This window comes from Vulpes vulpes, chromosome 5 (genome assembly GCF_048418805.1).
Source record: "Vulpes vulpes isolate BD-2025 chromosome 5, VulVul3, whole genome shotgun sequence".
NCBI classification, from domain to species: domain Eukaryota; kingdom Metazoa; phylum Chordata; class Mammalia; order Carnivora; family Canidae; genus Vulpes; species Vulpes vulpes.
In genome coordinates, this window is record NC_132784.1 from 96,495,768 (window position 1) to 96,503,408 (window position 7,641).

The 7,641-nt window shown below is 40.4% G+C and overlaps 1 pseudogene; it reads right to left on the reverse strand.

Annotated features, from left to right (window-relative positions):
• Nucleotides 1–272: 272 nt before the first annotated feature.
• LOC112914536 (exportin-7 pseudogene) lies at nt 273–3,432 on the reverse strand (annotated as a pseudogene).
• Nucleotides 3,433–7,641: the final 4,209 nt, after the last annotated feature.

Genomic DNA, 7,641 nt, shown 5'->3' on the forward strand with positions numbered 1-7,641 from the left:
CCCAGGAGGAGGGGCTGGAGTCTCACACATTTGTGTCTCTATCTTCTCCCACCACCCTTCCCACCCAACCCCCCAGGAACCAGCAGCGCCCTGCCCCCTAGTGTGCATTCACACCCCTATTCCATGGGGAAGTAGCCAGTTGACTTTGCCAGTTTCCCCACACCCCTGGAGGAGGGAGCTAGGGTCAGCCAGGCCCTCTCCCTTGTAATTGTTTGCCCCTCTGGGCCAGACCAAAGGGACGTTGCTCTGTACAGGTAGAGTCCAAGGAGGTGTCAGCTCATCATATCATTGCTATTCACACCATAAGTGGAATTCTTCATTGAGCCATTGACCTTTGATGGAATGCCGACAGGTTCTGGGTGAACCTGTCTCTGTCTCTGTTTTTTGTAAGAAGATTTCACTCGATGCCTTCCATCAGGTTTTCAAAACACAGATGTAGAGTCTGCTGCTTCTCTGGTGGCTGGCTGTTCATGATACTGTTTCTTAGATCAGAAAAATACTTTTCATTAAGTAGTATCGAGCCAAGTAGGAGCCGAGACATAGACCACTGGTTCCTACAGTCTTCAAAGATGATGATGTTCAGCACCATTGACAGCATCTGCTGGATCATCTCTGGATGCTGCTGCATGATATGCAGAAAATGGCCACTCTCCTGGTTTAGGGGTGTTGTCCTCTTCTTGGTGCTCCATGACAGTTGCTTAAAGAGGTATGTCACAATGTGGCCCAGGCAGGAGCAGCAGCCTGTGCATACCATGGTATCAAGTGTAGTAAGTCCTTCAGAAATGGAAGAGAGAATATACATGATGACAAGAAGTTCCAGACTTGCAATAAAGTTCATGTGGTCCTGGGTCAGGACTTCCAGTAGTGAATAGTAAGACTGGATGAGCTTGGGGTAGCCCAGGAGGTCACTGTGGGGAATAGAGAGGAGCAGCTCAATGAAGGTCTGTAGAGCATTGCCCAGCACATCATCTCCATAGAGACAGAAGACTCCAAAATTGACATAACTCCCACTGAGGGCAGCCTTCAGCATGGAGAAACAGATGGAGATGCCCTTGAGCTTCAGTGCAATAGACCTGATCCTTTGGGACCTCTCCTAGTGTCAGGATGCGATTGCCATACATTGTTATCATCTTGCTGTTTTCTCCGAAGTGTAAGATGCCATTGGGGGAAGAGACATCAAATTGGAGTCACTGGGATCTGTTATGAACTAATTCAGCCATCAGCTTAAGCACAAGTGTAGTACACGCTAGATCATTGTACCATAGCTCAATTGTCCACTGAAGAATTGGCATGTAGGATGGATATATCCACTCAAACAGTATCATGAAGCTGGTCTTGGCATTGAAGGAGAAAGCTATCCTTCTCAGGCCTCTTATGAGGCCACTAGAGTTCGCTTTGCCTCTTGCTTGTTGAAACTATTAGTGCTAAACATCTGGGTCACAGCCTCAAATGCTGCTGTGATTGTTAATACCCAGAAATGAAAAGTGCGTGTGATTGTTCAGCATGTGTGATTGTTCAGCATGAACTGTACTGCACTAAGCTTCACTAGTTTTCTTACACTACCGTATTCAATGGAGAGGTCGTTGAAAAGCTGTAGTGTCTTGGAGGTGATTGGTTCACAGCAGTCCCACTACTTCAGGTTGGTGATGATTTTTTCCTATGAAGATGCTTAGGACCATAGTTTCATCATTCAAGCCCAGAACTTCTGAAAGTTGGCAGTACAGCTTAGAGGATTTTTGCACCTGGTCCCCAATATAGATCTTACAAAACTGTTCAAAAAAGCTCAGCATGGCCAATTCTAGCTTCTCATTACCGCTAGAGCCAAGTGAGAATCTGTTAGGTTCATCAGCTGGAGCACCCAACAGACAAGCTCACCATCCATAGCATCTTGCTCATCAGTGCTGGCAAAAAACTCTTGACCACTGATCACTGCGTCAATGATGTAATCCAGCCATGTCAGTCTTCCTTCCTGCACAGCAGCTCCTGATAGCACTGGGCAGACTGGTCAAACAACTGCACGGAGGAGTGTGCATGTCTTCTCGTACTCACAATGCTCAATGGTAGACAGCTGGTCCAGCTGCTGTTGCACCAGGCCTGTATCCTCCAGAGGGTCTTCCAGGCCATCCCTCAGGGCGATGTGCACAGATTCCAAACGGGATGTGATAATAGACTTTGGTGACCTCAGGAGTATAAGTTTCCAGCATGTGGGGCTCTGTGGCTTTCACGTATGGCCCAGAGGCTGCCAGCCTCTGGCCACAGGCTCAGGAGGCTCAGGAGATAGTGCACACTTTAGGGCAAATTCCCAGTGCTGTAGGTTGGTCACTGTGAAGTTAACTATCAATCGGATGATTGATATCTTTATCAATCATCTTTACTAATTCTCCCAGTTGATAGCTACTCTTCAATCAGGCCAGTAGTCTGCAAAACTCATGGTAATTGTTTGGGTCTGATAAACTCTGTGGGTTTTCCAGTATTTGTTTAACACCATGAACAAGATGTGAGAAAAACTTGGCCCTCTCTGCATTGTTAAGCAGGGATCTTCTGACTGAGGCAATCTATACTAAGCAGGATAATACCAGAGGTGAAAATGAAGGAGGGATGCAACGATACAGGTCAAAAAAAGCTGCAGAGTTGAAGAATCTAAGAATGCTGATCTCCAGCTGGTGGGAATCTGTACCATGCACAGGTCATCTGAGGACTCATCAGAAGTGCCGATGAAATCAAAGTTTAGGCAGTTATGAGTGAGTTTGAGCAGTTGCATGAGCAAACCATGCTGACTTTCATCATTCAAGTTTAGATTCTTTCCTGAAGCCTGTTTTAGTAAATTGCAGGAAAGTGTAAAGATATCAAATAACGATGAATCTCGGAAAGAAGAGGCTATTTTTCTGTGCTTGGTTAAAGGATGGGTGGTGTCGGCTTGATTAATTTCATTGGTTAGCTGAGATAAAATTGTGACGCCAATGATGCAGTATTCACCACTATCCTATAAGAACCCTGTGACGTCTGTGATTGCCTTTCTGAAGACGTAGTCATCCTTCTGACAATCAAACCAGCCCAGTTTTGTGATTTTGGCATATAACTGAGTAAGTGCTTGTGGCACAAAAGTAGCCAACTTTGGCCGAGTGGCAAGGTAATTGAACACACAGTTTAGTTCCGAGTATCTATGTGTTGCTCCAATGGTAGAGGGTTGTTTGTGCATGATACAAGATATTGTAAGGCATGTAGCTGCCAGTAACTGGGAGTAAGAGGAACTTCTCTTTCGAGGAGTAGCTGGCACTTGCTCAGGCAATCAGGGCTGTTGGTGAATTCATCCAAGGCTTTCTCTGCCTGGAGTCAAATGGTTGTGTCTATTGTCTCATAAAGCCATTTGCACAGATTCCCTAGTTGGGCCAGGCTCTGCACATGATCTGCCATTTTGCTACATTCATGCTCCTCTCCCAAAATATATTTTAAAATCATACACAGGAAAGCCCTTAAAATGGTACCTAATATAAATTTGCAGTAGATTTTACTGCCACTATTACTAGCTATTTTCATTATTACATGTAAGAGATAACTTGTCAGAGTACAGATATCACGTGTATTACAATATGAATATTCTCTGCAAAGCATGAGAAACTACTTTTAAATTATTTGTGACCATACTTGTCCTTCTAAACTCTTCCCTAGAAAACAATCCAATGTGTATTATCGAAGGCACACTGCCTTCTCAGGTGGAGATAAACAGGCAAAGACAATTTTATTCAAGACTATTGCAATAGGAGAGATACTGAACAACTCTGTTGAAATAAAAGGCAGGAAAGTTTCTGAGTGTTGGGTGAGCTAGTGGAAAAGTACTGAAGAGTATTAGTGGGGAAGTTGTTCAACGTGACCCAGCCACGTGTGTTTGCTAGTTGGCGCTTATGACATTAGACCCCTATCTTTTCACAGAGACTGGGAGATGGGGCCCTATCTCTCCTGATGATTATATTTAAGAAGGATGGCCACCCTGTCTCTGGGGAAGATGTCCCTAGATTGTAGTACTTTGGCAAAGGGGCAGGGAAAGCATTTATAATAGAAAGTTTTATAAAGTCAATGCTCTAAGAACAGGGAAGTCAGGGACCTATAGTTAGGAAGAAACCTGCTTGAAGTTAAGTCAAGCTGAGGAGAACATTAAGGTCATCTCTGCCAGGATTAAATCCAGGTGTCTATCCCAAATACTCCGTTATTCAAAGTAGTATGTTTTTGCTTAAGTTACATTTAGGCTCCTGAGATGGGAGCCATAAAAAGTCTATTACTATGTAACTTACCATCCCCAAACTCATTACCTTAAAACAACAACTTATTCTTGCTCATGAATTAGTTGCTTTAGACTGGATTGAAGCTGAGTTTCCCTGAATGTTGGGTCCAGGCTGAAGAGGCAGCAGCTACCTAGAAGGTCTTCCACATATCACTGATAGAAGTACTGAGATTAGCTCATTGTGCTGCACAAATCACATTTCTGCTTATGCTAATGTCTCCCTAAATCCCCTTTAAACAAAGCAAGTAATGTGACTGATCTCAAAGTCAAGGATCCCAGAAAGAATACTCTAACCATAAAAAGGGGGAGTGAGGTATTTGCTATATAGTAATCCAAAGTAGCAAAAGAAGTTCCTTTTCTAAGTTTCTCAGAGATCACCGGCTAGATTCTTTCAGAATATATAGTTATGATGGTTTCCCATATTTCCATATTCGTGGTTTGATCCTCTTGCTTTTATTCCTAAAGATTATTAATATCTCAGCATGTGACAAGTACTGTTTTAGAGCCTGACCATACAATGGTAAGCAAAACCAGACGTGGCCTGTGCCCATATAAAGAACACAATTTAGTGGATGCTACAGACTGAATGTTTGTGTCTCCTAAAATTTGTATTTTGAAAATCTCCAATGTGAGGGTATTTGGAGATGGGGCCTATGGGAGGTGATTCCGTCATGAGGGCAGAGTCTTCATTAATGAGATGAGATCAGTGCCCTTGGGACTCAGAGAGATCCCTTTTGGTATCTATCACATGAGGACACAGTAGAAAGACAGCTATGGGCCCTCACCAGACACTGAATTTGGTGGAAATTTCATCTTGGACTTCTCAGCCTCTAGAACTGTGAAAATTAAATCTCTGTTGCTTATAAACCACCTGATAAAATCACCTATAAATAGAAAGGTATTCCCATTGCAACAGCCTGAATAGACTAAGATAGTGGGCAAAACACAAAAAAATACAGAAATTCCTAAAATTTTGACCATGATCAATGCCATGACAAAGAAATGTCTGGTGCCATGAGAGGTCATAATGCAAGAATTTAACTTATCAGAGACATAAAAAAATTTTTCTAAGTGATAATTTAAATGAGATCTTAAGAATTTATGGGGCGACATAGGGTGAATAGATCAATGCAAAGACATGAAGAAAAATAAGTGCTCTAGATAGAAGAAATAATACATTTTAATGTATTATTAAAGTAATTGTACTTTATAGGAACTGAAAGAAGTACAGGAAAGTGGAGTAGAAAAGTGAAAGCAGGACTCTGGTTTTCTTTTGTTTAGTTTTTAAAAGATTTTATTTATTTATTTGAGAGAGAGAGAGAAAGAGGGAGCACATAAATGGTGGGGAGAGGCAGAAGGAGAAGGAGAAGCTGACTCCCTGTTGAGCAGCAAGCTCCACGCAGGGCTTGATCGATTGCAGGACCCGTGGATCATGACCTGAGCCAAAGGCAGATGCTTAACCAAGGAAGCCACCCAGGCACCCCAGGATTCTGGTTTAGAAAAATGCTGCCTAATTAAAATATCATGAAAGAAATTTTTATAGTTTTAAATTTTCTAAGTTACACTAGAAAGGTAAAAAGAAACAGTATAATAAATTTTAATAACATATTTAAACCAATATTTCTAAAATATTATCATTTTAAAATGTATGCAATCAGTATAAAAAATATTAATGGTATATTTAATACTGTTTTATTTTTTTATACAAAGCCTTGAAAATTCAGTGTGTATTTTACATTAACAGTATATTTCAATTTGGACTTGTTCTATTTCAAACAAATATAGCTAGTAGCCACCATATCAGACAGTGCAAGTCTAGACCATGAAGTAAATTCCAGGTTTTTTAAGGTAACTTAACTTTTAACTTCCAGGTAATTTTAAGGAAAATGACCTATGTCCTGGAACATTGGCATGACACTGAATATTTTCAGCATAGTATATGTGGAGTAAGAGGATGGTAGTAATGTGATTAGATCTGAGTTTTGAACAGATCACTAGCTATGGTGAGGACAGAGAGAAAAGTAAACAGATTTAAGAGAAAACATAGGTGGTAAACATGAGCTATAAGGGATTAAACACTAGGATGCAACACAGAAAACCCTTAATTTCCTGAACTGTTTAGCAGGAATAAATGAATATGGTCATGTGGAAGAAGGAAGATGGAGAGAAGTTCAATTTCAGACATGCTGAGTTTTGATTACTTTTAAAACATTTAAAAAGAGAGAGAAACTTAGTGGCTGGCTGTGCCAGTTTGAGACTTAGGGGAGAAGAGTGGGCTAGAGAAACAATTTTATAAGTCATTTCTCAATGACTGGCAAAGCCCTGAGCATTAATAAAAGAGCCCAAGGGGAAAAGCACAGAGTAAGAAGAAATGACAAGTTGACTTTAAAATGAGTTTAAGCATTTTATATTGTTTTCTTGTCTTTGACTTCTTAACCAGAAGCATTCTCTTGAATTAGCATTCTCATTACATCTCCTAGGGTGGAAACACATAATTCTGAGATGGTGGAAAAGAATGAAGGACTCCTAAATGCCATTCTGTTCTCTTCTTTAATGGGGAAATACAGAACATTTAGCATATGGCTGCATCCTCCACTTCTTTCAAGAGTGATTGCTTATAACTAGTCTCAAAATGTTCCCAAACAAATACAGAATAAATCTCTTAACTAAGTGCTTTTTGCAGGCCAGGTTAGAAAGAACCAGAAAACAAAAGGATTGAAAATAATGGAATTAAGGGGGAAAATTATAGTTTTTATAAGCATTATTAATATTTAAGTATGAATGGGGATATTTATGCTTTTATTTTTTGGCAAAGTATGAGTGAATGAAACCCAGGCTGCTTAATTTCCATAAATTTTATCCAGTATGAGTCATTTCTTTTAAAATTATAAACTCCAATATGCATTAAGAATGTGTATAAATCTAAAGGAGATGATAAGGGACAAGACTAATCCAGACCCCCTAGTCTCCCTTCCTTCCTTGGAGGAAAATCATAAAAGATTTCATCTTGCTGTAAGTCTGATTTGGTGAAATATAGGCTGTGACACTATGCCCTCCAAGCTCAATTTTGTCATCTTCTCCAACCACCATATGGACCTTCTACTTTTTTGTACATGATTGTTTTCTATTATCATTCTGATTACTTCAGATAAAAAAGACATTATACCTGACCTAAACCAGCTTATTAATAAAGGGAATATATTATTTCACTTAACTGAACATCTCGCAACAGGATTGGCTTTAAACACAGCTTGATTATTGGCTCAAAAAATATCAGCAGGATGTGATTTTTCTCAGTTTATCATGGATGTTCCATTTTCAGATGTGCTCTCTCTAAATGGATAAGAGGTTATTGCAGAACC